Below are 21,130 nucleotides of genomic sequence, written 5' to 3'. Positions count from 1 at the left end.
GTCTTCTTTATCCATTCCTCTGTTGATGGACATTTAGGTTGCTTCCATGTTCTGGTTATTGTAAATAGTGCTGCAATGAATATTGGGTGATGTTATCTCTTTGAAATATGGTTTTTGCCGGGTATATGCCCAGGAGTGGGATTGCTGGGTCATATGATAGTTCTATTTTTAGTTTTTTAAGGAACCTCCATACTGTTCTCCATAGTGGCTGTACCAATTTACATTCCCACCAACAGTGTAGGAGGGTTCCCTTTCCTCTACACCCTGTCCAGGATTTATTGTCTGTAGATTTTTGATGATGGCCATTCTGACCGGTGTGAGGTGACACCTCATTGTAGTTTTGATTTCCATTTCTCTAATGATTAGTGATGTTGAGCATCCTTTCATGTGTTTGTTGGTAATCTGTATATCTTCTTTGGAGAAATGTCTATTTAGGTCTTCTGCCCATTTTTGGGTTGGATTGTTTGTTTTTTTGATATTGAGCTGTTTGTATATTTTGGAGATTAATCCCTTGTTGGTTGCTTCATTTGCAAATATTTTCTCCTATCCTAGGACTGTCTTTTTGTTTTGTTTATGGTTTCCTTTTCTGTGCAAAAGCTTTTAAGTATAATTGGACCCCATTTTTTGTTGTTTTTTTTTTTCATTACTCTAGGAGGTGGATCAAAAAAGTTCTTGCTGCTAATCAATGAATTTGGTAAAGTTGCAGGATACAAAATCAATACACAGAAATCTCTTGCATTCCTATACACTAACAATGAAAGATCAGAAAGAGAAATTAAGGAAACAATCCCATTTACCATTGCAACAAAAAGAATAAAATACCTAGGAATAAACCTACCTAAGGAGGCAAAAGACCTGTACTCAGAAAACTATAAGATACTGATGAAATATACTACAAAGATGACACAAACAGATGGAGAGATATACCATGCTCTTGGATTAGAAGAATCAATATTGTGAAAATGACTATACTACTCAAAGCAATCTACAGATTCAATGCAATCCTTATCAAATTATCACTGGCATTTTTTCACACAAGTAGAACAAAAAATTTTACAATTTGTATGGAAACACAAAAAACCATGAATAGCCAAGCAACCTCGAGAAAGGAAAACAGAGTGGAGGAATCAGGCTCCCTGACTTCAAACTATACTACAAAACTACACTAATCAAAACAGTATGATACCAGCACAAAAACAGAAATACAGATCAATAGAACAGGATAGAAAGCCCAGAGATAAACCCATGTACCCATGGTCACCTAATCTATGACAATGGAGGCAGGAATATACAATGGAGAAAAGACAGTCTCTTCAATAAGTGGTGCTGGGAAAACTCGACAGCTACATGTAAAAGAATGAAATTAGAACACTCCCTAACACCATAAAAATAAACTCAAAATTGATGAAAAGACCTAAATGTAAGACCAGACACTATAAAACTCTTAGAGGAAAACATAGGCAGGACACTCTTTGACATAGATGTCCTACATATTTTAAATGGTACACCTTTCTGTAAGAGTGGGAATGGGATACCAAGGAAATGGGTGACTTGTGTTTTATTAGGGGAATTAGTAAAACTACACTCTATGCTTTGAGCACCCACTGTGTGCCAGGAACTTTGAATTTCTTATGATTATCACAACTCTATGAGGAAGGCTTATCAGCTGGGGAAACTGAGAGTCAAGATGGTGAAGAAACTTGCCGAATATCTCACTCCTAAAAGGGTCCAGAGATATTAGTTTAAGATAACCCTGTTTAACACAGAATGGAGCTACTGGTTAAGGTGATAGGAAATAAATAAGAGGATAAAGAGTTGAAAGGAAAAAATAAAACTGTTTACACATGATATGAATATCTACGTAGATAATCCAACAGGATCAGCCATTAGAACTAATAAGAAGACTTGCCAAGATCTTGCTGGATATGAGATCACTAACAAAACCCCCAAAAACCAATAGTATTTCTTACATCAGTCATATTCCATTAGAAATTTCAGTACAGGACTTCCCTGGTGGTCCAGGGGTTAAGACTCCGTGCTCCCAATGCAGGGGGCACAGGTTTGATCCCTGGTTGAGGAACTAAGATCCCATATGTTGCATGGCACGGCCAAAAAAAAAAAAAAAAATTCAGTACAAATACGATACCACTGACAGTGTCAACAAATATCTAGATATTGGCATATCTAAAAATATATACAATCTTTCTGGAAAAAAACCCTCTGAGAATCAGAGGATCATCTATGGAGATGTAGTCCATGCTCTTGTTGGGATAATTTAATATTGTTAAATTTCTCTTAATTAATTTGTAAACTCAATGTAACACCAATAAAAATTCCAGTTGTATATATATATATTTTTTGCGGTATGCGGGCCTCTCACTGTTGTGGCCTCTCCCGTTGCGGAGCACAGGCTCCGGACGTGCAGGCTCAGAGGCCATGGCTTACGGGCCCAGCTGCTCCGCGGCATGTGGGATCTTCCCAGACCGGGGCACGAACCCGTGTCCCCTGCATCGGCAGGTGGACTCTCAACCACTGCACCAACAGGGAAGCCCCCAGTTGTATATTTTGATGAATTCAATAACTGTAAATATGAATGATTTAAACTGATATAAACAATCAAAATGTAAAGAAGAACACCGGTCCACAAAAAAGTAAGCAAACTCTAGAAAAGGGCAAAGAATGGGAGGGTTATGCCCACTACGTATTAGGACAATATCAAAGCCTTAATAATAAAGGCAATATGGAATGGACTTAACGGAAAAATGGATAGACCAATAGAACAGAGAGGACAGCTCTTAGAGGTATCTAAGCATATGCGGGAACTTAATCCAAAAAAAAAAAAAAAAGGATAATGGGAAAAGGATGGGCTGTTTAATAGAAGGTGTTGGGAAAACTTAAATAGAGAAAAATAAAACTGGACCCCACATAACATCACATACAAAAGTAGACCCCAGATGAATTAAATACATAACATTTAAAGGTAAACAACAAAGTTAACAGAAGTTGATGTTGGAGAGTATCTCTGTGATTTATGGATAGAAAAAGACCGTCTAGACAACACTTCCCAGCACAAGACATAGTTGATCATATCAAAATAAAGGACATCATTTTCAACTTAATAGAAAATAGGACAGAGGGAGATATTTGCAATGCTTAAGATATGACAAGGGACTAATATCTAAAAAATTCAAGGAATTCCTAAAAAAGAAGAAAAAGATAGGCATTTCCATAGAAAAATGGGCAAAGGATTCAAAGGAGCAATTTATAGAAGTGGAAACCAAACTTTACTATGAAAAGATGCTTCAGTCATTAGTAATAAGAGAAATGCAAACCAGAACAAGAAAGAGCTGGCAGGTGATATTTATTAGAGGCACTCTTAGACAGGTGGATTATGCCACCTGTTAGCAGGAATGTGGGGACACAGGGACTCATGCACTGCTGGTGAGAGTGTCGACCCACATAGCAGCTCTGATCGACCTGACAGTCTTAACCAAATTAAGGATGTGCACACCATATTTATACGTCAAAAACATGATCACACAAGTCCACTAGGAGACACGGACAAAGGTGCTCATTGTGGCATTGCTCGAGGTAGTGGGGAGTTGGAGGAGACTGCTGTGTTCCCATGGGGACATGAATAATACAAAGTGGTACATACATCGTGTAGGATTATGTAAAAACAGCCACATGGATGAGTCAACTTAGATCTGAATGAAATAAAAAAGGAATTGAACCCTGTAGCCTAATATCTATGTATGTGAGAGCTTACATTTTACCTAGGGTTCCCAGATTGAGCCCAAAACAAAACAACAACAAACTCAAAATGAATGTCCAGCTAAATCTGGCTTTCAGATAAACAACGAAAAATTATACTAAAAATTATTACTTACACTAAAAGTTATGTATTGTTGATCTGAACCTCAAACTGAATTGGATGTTCTATATTTTATCTGGCAGTACTAAGTTTACAAGAAAAATACTTATAAAAAATTCATGGGGCTTCCCTGGTGGCACGGTGGTTGAGAATCTGTCTGCCAATGCAGGGGACACGGGTTCGAGCCCTGTGCATCTGGGAAGATCCCACATGCCGCGGAGCAACTAGGCCTGTGAACCACAACTACTGAGCCTGCGTGTCTGGAGCTTGTGCTCCGCAACAAGAGAGGCCGCGACAGTGAGAGGCCCGTGTACCGCGATGAAGAGTGCCCCCTGCTCACCACAACTAGAGAAAGCCCTTGCACAGGAATGAAGACCCAACACAGCCAAAAATAAATAAATAAATAAAATTTAAAAAAATGGTTAAGATGGTAAATTTTTTTAAAAATTCACATAAAAGGCATTAGAATGGTTGTTAAATCTGGCGGGTGTGTGTGTGTAAGTGTGTGTAAGTAGGGAAGGGGATAAAAATGGGAAAGACAAAACAAGAAAGGACTTTGCACTAACCCAGGATGATCGTATGTCATATGTGAGGAGTGTGATTAATTCAACCCCTACATCTGAGGTCCAATTTTAAAAAAAAGTAGTGTAAGAATCCAGTTGCCATCTCTCTAGTTACAGGTTCATATCTTTGAGGCCAGATGGAGGTGAGAAGGGCCTTGAATCAGAGAAGTAGGAAACCAACTACTCTGGAAAGGAGAAACTTACCAATTAATTTGAGGCAAGGAAGGTCCTATAAAAGCAATCAATCAATCAGTTGAAGAGCATTTAGAATTTAAAAGAGCCCGGGGGACTGGCCATAGGAAATGGAACTGATTTCCCTGGAGCCCAGGAAGTGTCATTTCCTCCAAACACCTGTCTCTAATCTCTTGTTACCCAGAGCAGGACGTGTGAGCTTGAATTTCTGACAGCGCCCCAGCTGGTTCTGGTCTACAGCCAGGACAAGTGTTCCAGACCAGGAGGGAAAAGATAATTGACAAGGGACAATAGTAACTAGAATTATTTTATCATCTCTTAATTAGGGATTCAATAAAACTAGGTATACATTGTTCATGCTTATTGGTTCATATACACCTTATACACCTATCAAACCGAAAACAAATTTAGAAAAAAAGGCAAAGAGTAAGTGGGCACAACACCTAAATAAACAACATTATTTTGATGGGATTTATGATGAGGTTCTACTAAAAATAAATCACTATTGCTGGCTTAATAATGGAACGATATAGACTTGGATCTTGTTCTAGAATCTGTTTCTGTACTTTCACTTTAACAATACTAACGCAAAGACTGTTTCTTCTCATAGGAATGAGGCACAAATGGTATTGATAAAATCATGACTATATTTGCTAATGCTGGACCATCAGGCACTATACGACCAAAATTTGGCCAGTGGGTAATTCCGAAGTGTTGATTTTAATGAAGTATCACTTGGTAATCTGTGGGTGGCTAATGTTCGTGAAAAGATATGGTTAGCCTTATTAAAATCTACTTTAAATGGGGTTTCTCTTACTGTTTTTGGAATGGGAAAAGAAAATATCTTTTCTTTCTTGTTTTTTTTTTGTAGTACGCGGGCCTCTCACTGTTGCGGCCTCTCCCGTTGCGGAGCACAGGCTCCGGACGCGCAGGCTCAGCGGCCATGGCTCACGGGCCCAGCCTCTCCGCGGCATCTGGGATCTTCCCGGACCGGGGCACGAACCCGCGTCCCCTGCATCGGCAGGCGGACTCTCAACCACTGCGCCACCAGGGAAGCCCAGAACATATCTTAAATGTATATTTACTACTTATTACAAATTGTTATGTGTAGACAGGACACACAAACTGCACCCGTTTCTGCAGCTAATTTGACACTAATGGCTACTTGCTGATCGCTTCAAATCTGTCTGCTTCTACTGCTTTGTGCCTTGGTCCTTCTGCTCGGACTACTTTCAAAATCTGCATATGTACACTGCCTTTATGCTACAAAATACAAGCAGGAGCACTCAAATCTTGCAGGTAACTTATAAAGGGGCGACTAGATAATGTACAATAGTCATATAATAGCAAACTGCAAATGCAAACAGAAAATCGTCATGCAGAACTGGTGGATCCCTGAGATGTCTGTGGATTCCAGTTTGAGAAACACTGGCTAGAAAATGAAACCATCTGTATATACCCTTAGAGAAGACACAGATAAAGTGACCTCTTATTCATTTCTCCAGATTCCAGAGAGAATATCAAACTGTGAAGATTCTGAAAGGAATGGAGAGGCAGAGGCCTAGGTAAGGGGTATAGGAATGAGAGTACCAGCCTGGAATGGTTAAGAGGAGAGGCAATATTGTTCCCCTCAGGTGGGCTGAGAATTCTCCAGTTCTTACCCTGAAGACAAAGGGAGGGGGGACAAAGGGAATTCAGCACTTGCTGTTGACAACAGCTAGATTAGGGGTAACTATGTGGAAAGACCCAGGGCAGCAATTAAGAGTTAAAGAGCAGGGGCTTCCCTGGTGGCGCAGTGGTTAAGAGTCCGCCTGCCGATGCAGGGGACGCGGGTTCATGCCCCACTCCGGGAGGATCTCACATGCCGCAGAGCGGCTAGGCCCGTGAGCCATGGCCGCTGAACCTGCGCGTCCGGAGCTTGTGCTCCGCAACGGGAGAGGCCACAGCAGTGAGAGGCCCGCGTACCACAAAAAAAAAAAAAAGAGTTAAAGAGCAGCTAATCCAGTGCCCTAAGGCAAAGGTTCTCAACGTGGTTTCCTATTAGCATCACCCTTTAAAGGAGTTGATGCATGGATCCGTCACTGGAGATTTGAATTAGCTGGTCGGGCTGGGCATCAGTCTTTGCAAAAGATCCCTGGGGGATTCTAATGTATAGCCAAGGTGGCCGACCAGTGTTTGAAGGGAAGCTTTCTCTATGGTATAATTACATTTAAGGCCATGTGTATTCATTTCTTTAATAGGCGCAAGGGAACCAACCCTTATGGAGTGCACTGTGCTCACTATTTAAATAATAATAATAATAATAAATAGTGATAGCAGCTACTATTTATTGAAAGCTTGTTATATGCCAGGTGTTATGTTAACCACTTGATATCCATTTAACCTTCAAAACATCTCTGTGAAATGGATGTTATTATCTCCATTTTACAAATGTAGGCTCAGAGAGACCAAGGAATTTGCCTTAAATCACTCAAGGACAAGTACATAAACACATAAGTGAAAGTAATCACGTGCCCAAGGTCATGCAGGAAGGGGGACAGGATCTGAACCACGGCCTTTAGCTCTACCGCTGTCACAATTAATTGCTATCTAAATGAACGCATTTAACAAGTATTTATTGACTGTGGACCATATATGTGCCTGACCCTAGGATAGATATTGGGGATGTGAAGATGGGCAAGGCAAAATTTCCGCTCTCCAATCTTATCAGAAAGACAGCTAATTCCAAAACAATGTGATCAATGCTATCAGGGTGACCGAATGCCCCTGTTTGCCCAGGATTCTTTGGTTTTAGCACTAAAATCTTGAATTCTGGGCAACTCTTCAGTCCTGGGCAAACTGGGGCAGTTGGCCACCCTGGCTGTCTCGGAGCACTGTATGTGGGCTGGGGCTTGCATGGGATGGTGGGGGGTATCGCGGAGAAGAGATCAGGAAAAGCTTCCCAAAGGAGCTTATGTCTTTCTATAGAATGACTTGGAGTTCTTTTAGGTCAACAATGGAGGGGAGGGGGATAGTTCTTTTAGGTCAACAATGGAGGGGAGGGGGATAGTTCTTTTAGGTCAACAATGGAGGGGAGGGGGATAGGGGAGTTCTTTTAGGTCAACAATGGAGGGGAGGGGGATAAGCTTCCCAAAGGAGCTTATGTCTTTCTATAGAATGACTTGGAGTTCTTTTAGGTCAACAATGGAGGTCAACAATGGAGGGGAGCTATTTCCTGGTTCTTCCTGGTGGAAGAACCAGGAAATAGCTCCGGCTAAGGCTTGCAGGGGAGGAGAGCAAGCAGTTTCGTAGAGTTAAAGAGTTTGGGGTGCACGGGGGTCGGGGGGTGTTTGATGAAGCTGGGGATGGGGAAGCTGGGGCCACACTAAGGCAGTGGGACTCTAGTGGGCAAGGAGCTCACCTTAAGGGTTTTCAGCAAGGGAGAATTACGCTCGATTTTGCATTTGAGAAGATGAGGCCGGTTATGAGAGTAGGGTGGGAGTTACAGATGCAAGACTATTATAACATGGGTGAGACTGGAGGACAGGAAAGGATGATGACAACAGCGACGACAATATCTAATGCCTATTGATGACTCGATATGTCCCAGGCACCGTGCTGAGCCCTTCTCGTGCATTATCTCGTTTAATCCTAACATCGAACTCTTTAGTCAGCTGCTATTTTTATGCCTCTGTAACAGACGAGGCAATTCAGACTTAGCTGAAACTTAGTTAAAAAAGTCGCACAGGGTAAATGGCAGAGCCAAGATGCAAACTCTTGCTTTCTGACTTTCCATACGCTTAACCACACATTACCTGATGGAAACTAAGGCGGTGCGTATTGGTTCGTTCACTGGAGCAACATTTATGGAGCACTGACTATGTGCCGGGCACATTTCTGGCTGATGAGGATACAGCAGTGGACAAAACCTACACAGTTCCTGACTTGATGGCTGTTACATTTGTGTGTGTGTGTGTGTGTGTGTGTGTGTGTGTGTTGGGAAGATGGATGAGCAAGCGAACCAGTCAGTATAACTTACTTGTGGATGGCTTTAGACTCCATTTCAAGGGAGAAGAGAAAGGATTTGGGGATGTGGGGGTGAGGGGTGTGGGGAGGAGTGTAGGGACATCTAGGTTTCTGGCTCTGCCATCTGCTGTGCGCTGTCAGCAGAGACACGGAGCTCGGGACAGACCTGGGGGGAGGACAAGAGCCCAGTTTTGGACATGTCGAGTTGGAGTCTCCTGGAGTCGAAAGCTCTGAAGGATGGTCATGGGGAAAGTTGAGAAAGTCATTTAAAGCTGGGGCCATGGTTGAGGACCCCGGGGGAGGGTGCAGAGTGAGAAGAGGTCTCAGGTGGAAACCCTGTAGACTGAGCTAAGGGCAGAGGAACCAAGGGCAGAGGAGAGGGGAACCAAGGGCAGAGGAGAGGGAGACAAAGGTCAGAGGGAGAGTGGAAAACCCAGAGAGAAAGAGGCCCTGGCCCTCCAGGGAGCAGAGAGCTCCAAGGCAGGCAGCCCTAGCATCATCAAATGCCACTTAGAGGCCCAGGGAAGGAGCAGCTAGAGATGTTGGGGGCCAGGACGGACACACACAAAGTTGAGGGGATGTTTTCGAAAGCGATGGGAGCCCAGAATGGGAAGTATCTAGTACAGGACTGAAGGCACAGGAGAAAGTGGAGGCAATTCGTGGAGCAACGCCTTAGAGGAGATGGAGGAGACAGGATCCAGAGGAAAGGCAGAGGGAGCGGTCTTGAATGGGCAGGCGTATTCCAGGGACCAGAGGGGAGCAAGGAATGAGGAGTAGGGATGCAGAGCCGTGCTTCTTGGGAAGCAGATGGCTAGGTTGTTTGTGAGATGGAAGGGTCCAGAGTGGGGCTAGGAGGTATGCACAGAGAGGTAGAGGTTTGAAATTCACACAGTGCCGCTCAGGACCACCTCAAAATCGATCTCTCCTGCGTCTCCATCTCTTCAAGAGCTCTGCCTGGGAATTCAAAGATGCATTTGTACAAATGTGAAACTTAATTCTGGCCTTCAGTGAGAGGCTGACAATGCCAGTTGTGGGATCCCAGCGGGATAGGAATGCAGGGGATGTCTCCGGACATGGGGGTGACCCTGAGACGTGCAGAGACAACAGCTGGTGAATTTTCAACAAGCAGCCTGGAGTCTGCCTCACATTCGCTATTCGTTTTACAAACAGCCATCGGAAGGGTGAACTGCCCCTCCCACCGCCCCTGCCTCCCCCTCAGCTTTTCTGGGGAAAGAAGTCTGTAGCCTGTTTAATTCTGCCCAGGTGGTCTTTGCCTCTCAAAAGTCTTCATTCTGAGCAGAAAATGAGTGAACGTGACTTTGATGTGTAGGAGACAAATAACTGAACTGCAGAAGGAGCTGTGGGTAGTCCGCCCTCAGCTCAGAGACTGGGGCTCTCCCCACATTTGCACCTCAGGACTTTGTGTCCTCTCAAAATCCCAGAAAAAGTTTCTCTGTGGGTGGCACTTTTTCCACAGCGTGACCGGCTGGGAGGGCTCCATCAGCCAGTGCTATGTCATTATTGGTTGTTGGCGGGCTCTCCTAGGGGACACTTGAGAAACTTTGATAGAAATATTTCTCTTTGGCAACAGCCCGCTGTTTCCATGGTTTGACAATACTAACCAGATGTAAAGTCGGCCAGCAAAGGAAAGGCCTGCCCGGGGGGGGGGGGGGGGGGGCGGGAAGAAGGCCCTCACACACTCACGTCCAGCCCTGGGCAAGTTAGATAACCTCCTTTGGCCTCCGTTTCCTCATCTTTGAAATGGAACAATAATACAAGCTCTAATTACTTACTGTTGTGAGAATGAGCGTTAAAGGACTTTGCAAAATTTTGAGGTTTTTTTTTTTTAAATAAATTTATTTATTTTATTTATTTATTATTTTTGGCTGTGTTGGGTCTTCGTTGCTGCCTACGGGCTTTCTCTAGTTGCGGCGAGCCGGGGCTACTCTTCGTTGTGGTGCGCGAGCTTCTCATTGCAGTGGCTTCTCTTGCTGCGGAGCACAGGCTCTAGGTGCGCGGGCTTCAGTAGTTGTGGCTTGTGGGCTTCAATAGTTGTGGCTCGTCGGCTTCAATAGCTGTGGCTCGCGGGCTCTAGAGCACAGGCTCAGTAGATGTGCTGCACTGGCTTAGTTGCTCCGCGGCATGTGAGATCTTCCCCGACCAGGGCTCGAACCCGTGTTCCCTGCATTGGCAGGTGGATTCTTAACCACTGCGCCACCAGGGAAGCCCTTGAGTTCTTTTATAAAGAGTAATTGGAGGGTATATTTTAGAAACAAATGAAATAAGAAACAAAGCAGAACTTAAATGTAATGATGTTAATTTCACTTGGGTGTAATAGACTGTTGTCATTCTTAGAGATCTACTAATTTAAGTAAATAGTCCTCTCACCTGATACTGACAGAATTTTTTTTTTATTGAAGTATGGCTGATTTACAGTGTGTTAGTTTCAGGTATACTGCAAAGTGATATACATATATATATATGTACGTACATATTCTTTTCAGATTCTTTTCCATTATAGGTTATTACAAGACATTAAATATAGTTCCCTGTGCAATCAGTAGGCGCTTGTTGTTTATTTTATATAGAGTAGTGTGTATCTGTTAATCCCAAACTCCTAATTTATCCCTCCTCCCTTCCCCTTTGGTAACCATAAGATAGTTTCTTTTTTTTTTTTTTAATAAGATTGTTTTCTACGTCTGTGAGTCTGTTTCTGTTCTGTAAGTTCATTTGTATCATTTTCTTAGATTCCACATATAAGTGATAGGTGATATTTGTCTTTCTCTGTCTGACTTAACATCACTCAGTGTGATAATCTTTAGGTCCATCCATGTTGCTGCAAATGGCATTATTTCATTCTTTTTTATGGCTGAGTAATATTCCATTGTGTGTGTGTGTGTATGTGTGTGTATTTATCACATGTTATTTATCCATTCATCTGACAGAATATTTTTAACCTAATTTTTTGAACAGGTAATGAACTCACAGTGTTTAATATTCCAAACGTGTGAAAGGGTATAGAGTCACCATTTTCTCCCCTGCCCCATCCCAGCAATTCAAGCTCCCTCTGCAAAGGTATGGTGACCAACTGGTCCTGGTTTGTCTGGGACTTTCTGGCTTAGCACTGAAAGTCCTTAGCAAACTGGTTGGTCACCCAATGTCATAGACAACTGACATTATGGGTCTGTTGCGTGTCCTTCTGGAGGTAATTTGACAAGAGCGACCTTACTATTTACAAAATCATCACGGGTGACAAAATAAAGATGTCATAGATGACCGGCGCATAGTATTGGGGAAGGAGGAAACCATGATAACACGGGGGAACAAATCTTATCATCTAACAGTTGTTTCAAGTATTTCCAGCTCTGGAATTGCTATTCCTCTGCAAAAGAAATCTCCCTGTCAGCCTTGGGAAAAAGAGTCCCGTAAACGGTAACAGTCTGTGACCCCATTTCCCATAACTGTGGTTGACCAGAGACTCCATTAGCCTTTTGTTTATAATCCATTTTTGTGCAGTTAAAAAAAGCATTTGTGTACTGGGGGTTTGGATTTCATAAATATGCTTATTTGCCAAGTTATCTTCTAGATTTCCCTGTGTGAATGCAGCTGATTTGGGAAAGCCCAGTTTCAGAGAAAGCATAACAACTGTCCTTATCAAGTGTGAACTGAGAAAGACATCGGGAGGCCTTTTCCAGGCTAAAAATAGACCTAGAACTCCGTGTATTTTAGCTTCAGGACTTTTTACAAACCGTCTGGCAAACCAGCACATTATTATTTTATGAATAAGGCATCAACGTTCATTTTAAATGTTCTGGCTTCAGGCTATTTTACTTTCGTGCAAAAAAAGATGAATTATTTATAAAAATAGGCATGAATATCATATGATAATACCCTGAGTTCTAGCAGGGAGTAAAATGAGCTGCAGCTGGTGCTGTCAGCTCCCCAGGAGAGCTGAGCGGGAGCAAGTTGAGGGCGGGGCTGCAGCCTTCAGAAGGGGCTGATTGCTGAGATGCAGCTCTTTCTCTTGGGAGGATGGTCAAGTCTCCCCACTCTCACTCACGCTCTCTCCCTTATCCTCCTTCCCTTCCTCCCTCTTTCTTCCTCCCCCCTCCCCTCCCCTCCCCATCTCTCCCTCCCTCCCTCCCTTCCTTCCTTCCTCCTTCCCTTCCTCCCTTCCTTCCTTCCTCCTTCCTTCCTCCTTCCTTCCTTCCTTCCTATTTCCTCTCTTGCTCCCTCCCTTCCTTCCTTCCTTCCTCCCTTCCTTCCTTCCTTCCTTCCTCCCTTCCTTCCTTCCTATTTCCTCTCTTGCTCCCTCCCTTCCTTCCTTCCTTCCTTCCTTCCTATTTCCTCTCTCCCTCCCTCCATCTCTCTCTGGCGAACTTCAGAAACCACAGTACAGAGATCCTTTCTAAACTCAAGTGTGGGCAGACGCTGGTTTTATGGAACTATTTGTATTCAAGTTATTTACCCTCCTTAAGCCTCAGTTTCTTCATCTGTGAAAGGAGGTGATAATTGTATCTTCTCCCTAGGCCTGTGTTGAGGAGCAAATGAGACAAATATGGAAAGTGCCCAACGCTGAGTAAATAATAAACATTAGCTGTTATTAGAGCCTGCCCACTAGGGAACACACAGGGTGGGGTGTGCACGTGGGCGGAAGTCACAGTACTTGGACATGGAGAGGCTGAGTAAGGTGACCAACTCTTCCTGGTTTGTCCAGGACCAGCCTGGACAAAAATTTTTTAAAAAATTTTTGTTTTTTTTAAATTTTAAAAATTTAAAAATTAAAAAAAAAATTTTCGTTTTAGTTTAGAATTCTTTTTTATTGAGGTAACATTAGTTTATAATATAACTGTCACGTGTACAACATTATATTTCTGCATCATACCCTACAGTGTGCTCACCACCAAAAATTTAGTTTCCATCCATCGCTATATAGTTGCTTGTTTTTAAAATGGAAAGTCCTGCATCCTGGGAACCCTCAGACCAAACACACTGGAGCCTGGTCACCCTCCTGAGTCAGGTTGGGTTGAATTTGTCCGCTTTTAGGTTTCCTCCCTTCTCATCCCGAGACTGTCACGGGGCCAGAGCTCCAGCCTGCGTGCAGTTACCTGTTCTCTGGATTACGAGGGGGAGAGTAGAAGGGGGAGGAGAGGCACGCAGAAGGGGGAGGAGAGGGCCACCTACCTGCCCGGAACAAGTTCTGCGTGACTCCATCTGCCCCGCCTGGCCACTGGGTCATAGAGTATTGTGACAGAATGACCATGAGGCCGGGCCTTCCCGTTCCTCCCTGCCACCTGACCCCCTCAGTTGGGTTACTCCAAGCCTCCCAGCTGACCCCAGAGAGATGGGAGGAACTGTGCAAGCACGTAAAAATTAGAGAGATACAATTCCTTTTATTATGTGGAGGGCAAAAAAATGTGTATAAAGTGGCCCATTTTAGAATTCGATTTGAACATGGCATTTCACTGCTATTCCAGGAGTATGTTTTATACCAGTGACTGAGGCCTGTGCAAAAGAGGTTTTTTTTTTCTTTTTTTCCAAAAGAGGTTTTGAACGAGGTTCCAGAAGTTCCTCCCTCTAAGCCAGCGCTGCTCCTCTAAATGCATTCTGAGATTCACAGCACTGTGGCGGCTTCAGCAGCCAAGAACAGGGTATTTCCCCAGGCGTGTGGGGAGGGAAGCAGACCACAGCGGGCTGCTGTGACGGCTAAAGAAATGCCGTGTATGAGGTTGAGCCTGGTACACAGTGGGCACTCGATAAATATTAGCTCTCTGTTTGAACTTCTCCAGGAATGATTGTATAGTACACTCAAAACCTATTACCTACTCTCCCTGACCCTTTTCTCTTGGGTCTGGAAACTTTATTTACTAGTGATTAGATTACCAGCCAGTAGGTCTTGTCTGCAAATCGAATGGCTTTCATTAAGACCAGAGGCCACATGTCACATGCTTCCTCCCCCGCTATGGTGCCCAGCCTATAAAATATCTGCTGCTGTGGTAAGAAGCTCTCCAGAGGACATGTGCTCTGCTGACATAATGAGGAAAAGATGAAAGACTGGCCGAGTCACTGTGGGGTCGCCCCCCACCTCCTCCGGGTTTCTTGCTGAGTTGCATCCACTTCTTTGCCACGGGTGCCCTTCACCTCCTCCAAATGGGAGCAGAAAGCCACCCCTCTCCAGGCCAGCCCTTTCTCCCGCTGCCGAAGCACGTGTGTCCTTCTGATGTCCCTAAACTGAGACACTGCTGTGAGCCTCCGTTTCTTCATCTGTGAAATAGGGTTGGAAGGTCAAGTGCGATTACGCATGTAACGCTCAGTGAATACCGGTCACTATTATCTGGAACTTCTTTAACCCCATTAAATCTGTCCTTAGAAATTATTTCCACTAGAGAGTGTTGGGTGTGTGTGGGGGTGTGGATCAGAAAGGGAGGGAGTCTGCTCTGAGGTTCTCGAGCCCGCCTTTCCCATTTTCCTTACCCACGATCTGAAGTCTGATCTCTGGTCACCTTTGGTAAACCTTTCTCCCAAAGCTATATTAAGAAGAAGGGGATTCGTGTCATTATCCATTTTAGGCAACAAAATAGTTCAGATTAAAATATATACTACAGGTTAAAAAATTATAAAATGAATACATGCTTATTGTAGAGATTAGAAAATTCTGTAAGGAAAAGAAGAAGATACAAATGCCCCATGACTGACTGCACGCTTAGGGATAGTTGCTGTTAATGTGTTGATATATTTCCTTCCAATCTTTATTCTTGGGTGTCTTTTCATTTTAAGTCAGCTGTTAGTCCCAGGGAACAGAGAATCTTCTTCTGAAGATTAGGGTTAGGTTACTTGCCTGAGACCAATCTCCTCAGGGCTGACAGATATGAAACCAGGAATAGGTGAGAGCTGCCCCATGGTTGTTCCTCCTCTGAATTCAAAGGAATTTAGACTATTAACTAAGGTAGCTAGTTTTGCTCCTCAGCTGCTGCCCCTGGAGGCGTCCCAAGCAGGTTACTGGAAACTCTCTCCCTTGGGTACCGGTGAGCCTTGAAGGTTGGAAACACAATTTATAGTTAAGTATTTTCAGTTATTTCAATGTTTCTTCTTCATTGCTCTGATATCTTAATAATTAACATTTGCTGAGCATGTACCATTTCTTCAATGTCATGTTAAGCATGTTACAAGTATTAACTCATTTAGTCCTGGAAATACTCTCATGAGATAGATTCTCTTATTATCCGTATTTTATTGATGAGGAAACGGAGGCATAAAAGGTTTAAGCAAGGTCACACAACTAGTAAATGGTGTACTGGGACTAAATTACTTCTCTTGTGTTTGCTGTGTGTGTGTGTGTATATATATATATATTATATTATATATGGGCATGTATATATAAGTACCTCTCTTATCTTTCCATTTATCCATCCTTCTCTCTCTCTCTCTCTCTCCCCCTCTTCTCATTTGATCTGTATTATTTCTGAAGAATTTTCATCTAAGTTTGAAGTGGCCTCCCTCAGTGGTGTGTGAGCCTTGGTGAAGCAGGACTCCACCTCTCATACGGAGCTGAAGGGGGTGAATTATTCCCTCTTCCCCTCCTTTATCAGCTGGGACAATGACATGTGACTTAGGGCAGCCAATCAGATGCTCCAGCACAGGACTTTGAATTTCAAGGGAGTGATGAGATTCAAGAGCAGCTTAGAGGTTCACTCTTTCGTCAGTGGTGATGGCAGTGGCGTCTATGTCCAGTTACAGAGGCGGCAGTGGTGATGGTGGAACCTGCAGAACGTCTGCTGGGCAGTACCGCTGGGCAGTAGCTTCCCTAACAGGATCCTTCCTGGGGTCTGATTTTGGCTTTGGTTCTAGAAATCCAGCCAGATTCAGTTCTTTCTTTCTTTCTTTCTTTCTTTCTTTCTTTCTTTCTTTCTTTCTTTCTTTCTTTCTTTCTTTCTTTCTTTCTTTCTTTCTTTCTTTCTCTTCTTTCTTTCTTTCTTTCTTTCTTTCTTTCTTTCTTTCTTTCTTTCTTTCTTTCTTTCTTTCTTTCTTTCTTTCTTTCTTTCTTTCTTTCTTTCTTTCTTTCTTTCTTTCTTTCTTTCTTTCTTTCTTTCTTTCTTTCTTTCTTTCTTTCTTTCTTTCTTTCCTCCCTTCCTTCCTCCCTCCCTCCCTCCCTCCCTCCCTCCCTTCCTTTTTTTTGCGGTACGCAGGCCTCTCACTGTTGTGGCCTCTCCCGTTGCGGAGCACAGGCTCCGGACGCGAAGGCTCAGCGGCCATGGCTCACGGACGCAACCGCTCCGCGGCATGTGGGATCTTCCCGGACCGGGGCACGAACCCATGTCCCCTGCATCGGCAGGCGGACTCTCAACCACTGCGCCACCAGGGAAGCCCAGTTCCCTGTTTCTTGCCTGTTGGAATGGGAGGGGAAGACTATGTAGCATCCGTATCTTCTCTTCCTCCTCTCTAACAGAACCTTCCCTCTCCTTGCGGCGAGTGGGCTACTCTTCGTTGCTGTGTGCGGGCCTCTCATTGCAGTGCCTTCTCTTGTGGAGCATGGGCTCTAGGCGTGTGGGCTTCAGTAGTTGTGGCTCATGAGCTCTAGAGCACAGGCTCAGTCAGTAGTTGTGGCGCACGGGCTTAGTTGCTCTGCAGCATGGGGGATCTTACCAGACCAGGGATCGAATCCGGGTCCCCTGCATTGGTAGGAGGATTCTTAACTATTGCGCCACCAGGGACGTCCAAGAGGAGGGTTTCTATTCCACAATTGGAAGAAGGGTTTTTCCTTCTCACTTGATGTGTATGAACTAGAAGGCAGGTTACCCCAGTTGTCACTGCAGTGTTCTTGTGACCAGCAATCACTGCAACCCTCCTAAGGTTGAAGCCAGTGCTGTGGGCAACAGAGCAGAAAGATGGAAAAATCCAGGGTCCTAGACATCATGTAACTGCTGAATCAACCACCTGGGTCTTCCTTTATATGAGAAGAGATTTCCTTTTTGTTTAATTCAGTTCAAGTTGGGTTTTTCTGTTTCTCATAGCAGAAAATATTCTAATTGATTTGCTTCTTTTTTCCACCCAAGCCTGATTATCTAAGCTCATCATCTCTCAAACAATCTTTTGGTCTCAGGAACTTTTGGTCTCTTTTTGATTTCCAGTCTTAAGAAAAATGAAGGACCTCAAAGAGGTTTTGTTACGTGGGTTATACCTACTGATCTTTACTGCATTAGAGATTTAAAATGAAAACACCTTAAAATATTAATTCAATTAGAAACAGGGTAATAAATACATTAATATTTTAACATCGATACACTGTTATGAAAATAACTATATTTTCTAAAAAAATAGAAGAGTGGCATTGTTCCAACATTTTTTGGTAAACCTCTTTATGGTCTGATTTAATGGAAAATAGCTGGAAAAACTAATACAAATGAATCCATATTCAAAACATAAATGGATTCACAGATATTGAAAACAAGCTTATGGTTACCACAGGGGAAAGGGAAGGGGGCAAGGACAAATTACGAATATGGGATTAACAGATACAAACTATTTACTATACATAAAATAGATAAGCAACAAGGATTTACTGTATAGCACCGGTAATTATACCCAATATCTTGTAATAAACTATAATGGAATATAATCTGCAAAAAAACGGAATCACTGTGCAGTACACCTGAAACGAACACAACATTGTAAATAAACTATATTTTAATAATAAAATAAATTTCTATCAAAAAAAAAGAAAATAGCTGGATTTTCATATACACTTTTGCATTCACTCTGTTGCGATTTGTTGTTTGGGCTGAAAAATATGAAGAAAATCCAGCCTCACCTAGATATGTAGTTGGAAAAAGAAGAATTTTAATAGCCTTTTCAGATAGTGTGGATATACTTCTTTAATTTCACACCAAAATTTGCGAGCAGTAGTTTCTTAAAGATTACACTGTGAAATCTGGAACCATATCAATTAACTTTTTTTTTTTTTTTTTTTGCGGTACGCGGGCCTCTCACTGTTGTGGCCCCTCCCGTTGCGGAGCACAGGCTCCGGAAGCACAGGCTCAGCGGCCATGGCTCACGGGCCCAGCCGCTCTGCGGCATGTGGGATCTTCCCGGACCGGGGCACGAACCCGCGTCCCCTGCATCAGCAGGAGGACTCCCAACCACTGTGCCACCAGGGAAGCCCCAATGAACTTTTATACTCCACTTCATCAAAATCCATTGGTCTACCTTGCACTTTGAATGGACCTTTTACCCAAGCATGATTTTATAACATTGGCCATGCAGAAAAATTGGCTTGCTGATTTAAGCAGATCTTTCAAAATTTGACATATTTCATTATATAATATCAAAAACGCCACACTTTTTAGTATCACCACTAAGCTCATCAAAAAGTCTTGAAGTATTGGGAAGCAGTCCAGCTCACAGCAGAAAGCCTCCTAATGGATAAGTTTTCTAAAAATTCAGATTTTAGCCTGAAGGTTTGAATTTTATCATTGGCTACCATACTGTCAGTTGCCATCCTTAAAGTGACAGGCTCATTCTTGTTCATTTTTGAGAAAATGCCTGCCAAAGACCAGGTCTGAAGTTCGTCAGGCACTCTTTTGATTAACTATGGTGTTCCATGAAAAAAGTGGCTAGTCCAGTTTGCAACTTTAAGAATCGCACGTGTTTTTTTCTTGAGACACTCATCATGGCTCAGAGTGCAGCAGATGAGATTTATGCATACTTCTTATTTTACCACATCTGACAGTAAAATGTTCTGTTCTCAAGGGTCAAGATTTAATCATTTCATGGCTCTGTCGAAGACACTATAAAGTGAAACTGGCTCTTTTATTTTTTTTTTCTGTTGTGCATGGTCATGAAGAATACAATTACTATGAGTATAGTTTGTCTTGATTCATGCTAAGACACCATCAGTTTTCATCACGATTTCTTTTGCACCATCAGTGAAAAAGACAAATAACATCTTAATGCTATTATGGAATTAGTTTTGGCTTTGCAGGTTCCCTGGAAGGGTCTCAGGGACCCCAGGAGTCCCCAGACCACACTTTTAGAACTTCTGCTTTAGCTTATGGTTGATTCTAGAAGCAACCCAACATGCTTCGATAAACTCCCTTTTCCTGAAATCAGCCCTAGTTGGTTTCTGTTGCCTGTCAGCAGTGTTCCATGTTAAAATGTCATTGTTTATGGTTGGTTGATTCAAAACGTTTAAGGAACTCTAATTTAGGGCAATTTATAAGTAAGTTCTTTGTTGTGATGGTTTGCACAGCAAATAATCAGGAAGAAGGAAAGATTCTACAGTTTCACTTTACTAAAATAATCTAACATTTATGTACATTCTTGGTGTTAAGTCAATTTTAAACAACCAAGCAAGTCTACTCCAGTCCATGAATTGTGGCAAAAGAAGGATAAGGGCACTAATGTTTTCTCCCTTCTTAGGCATGCTTCCAGCGACCTTCCTGAGCTAAGTATTATTATCCTCACTTTAGACATTAAAGACTTGAATTCTGTGGTTAAGTCTTTGGCCAAGGCCACTCAGCGGTCAGACCTCTCATCCTGGCTAGAGGCTCCAAGGCCCAGGCCTTCTTTACTCTACCACGCAGGAATTTTTGATAAGGACAAAAATATAAGCCTGTGATGTCTGAGGTTTATGCCTTAGAGCGCAGTGCTGCAAAATCATGGACGTCGCCAGTGGTTCTTTAAGAAATTTCTTTTCTAAATTCTATCATGATGATATGATAAAATGCTGGCTCTCTACCAACACATTTTTGACATACCATAAAGTGGTATTTTAGAGTTGGAAGAGACCTAAAGCATGTGATCTGTCCAAATTTCTCACCACTGGGGCATGCTGGACGATTCAACATGCATTTCAAATAGTACCTCCTGGGCGATGACTGCTGATAACCTGATTATTGTTCATCCCACTAAATCAAAATGTGTCACATTATAAGTGGCAGGCAGCTCTTTAGATGCCCCAATAATCCCTGCTCCCTGATATTCACACCCTTGTACACTTCCCTTCCCTTGTGATAAGATCTGTAACTTGCTTCTAACCAACAGAATATAGCAAAGGTGTTGGGATGTCACTTCTGTGGTCAGGTTTCCTAAGACAGTGACTTCTGTCTTGCTAACAGGGTCTTTCTATTGTCTTCTAGACTTGCACATTTCGGTGAGGCAAGCTGCCATGTTGGAAAGGCCCACATGGTAAGGAACGGTGGGCAGCCTCTGGCCAACAGCCAGTGGGGAACTGAGGCTTTCAGTTCTATAGCCCATGAACAGCTGAATCTGGCCAACAACCAGTGATTGAAGTTGGAAGCAGATCCTTCCCCAGTTGAGCCATCAGATGAGACCCCAGCCCCAGCTGACACCTTTGTGAGAGACCCTGAAGCAGAGGACCCTGCTAAGCTATGCTCAGATTCCTAAACACAGAAACTCTGCTATAATATATGTGTGTGTTTTAAGCTGTGAAGTTTGGGGATAATTTGTTAGGAAGCAATAGCTAACTACTACACTGTAC

The sequence above is a fragment of the Globicephala melas genome, chromosome 2 (assembly GCF_963455315.2).
Source record: "Globicephala melas chromosome 2, mGloMel1.2, whole genome shotgun sequence".
In the NCBI taxonomy this organism is placed as follows: domain Eukaryota; kingdom Metazoa; phylum Chordata; class Mammalia; order Artiodactyla; family Delphinidae; genus Globicephala; species Globicephala melas.
The sequence above is the reverse complement of the archived record's forward strand: the minus strand, read 5'-3'. Positions refer to the sequence as shown.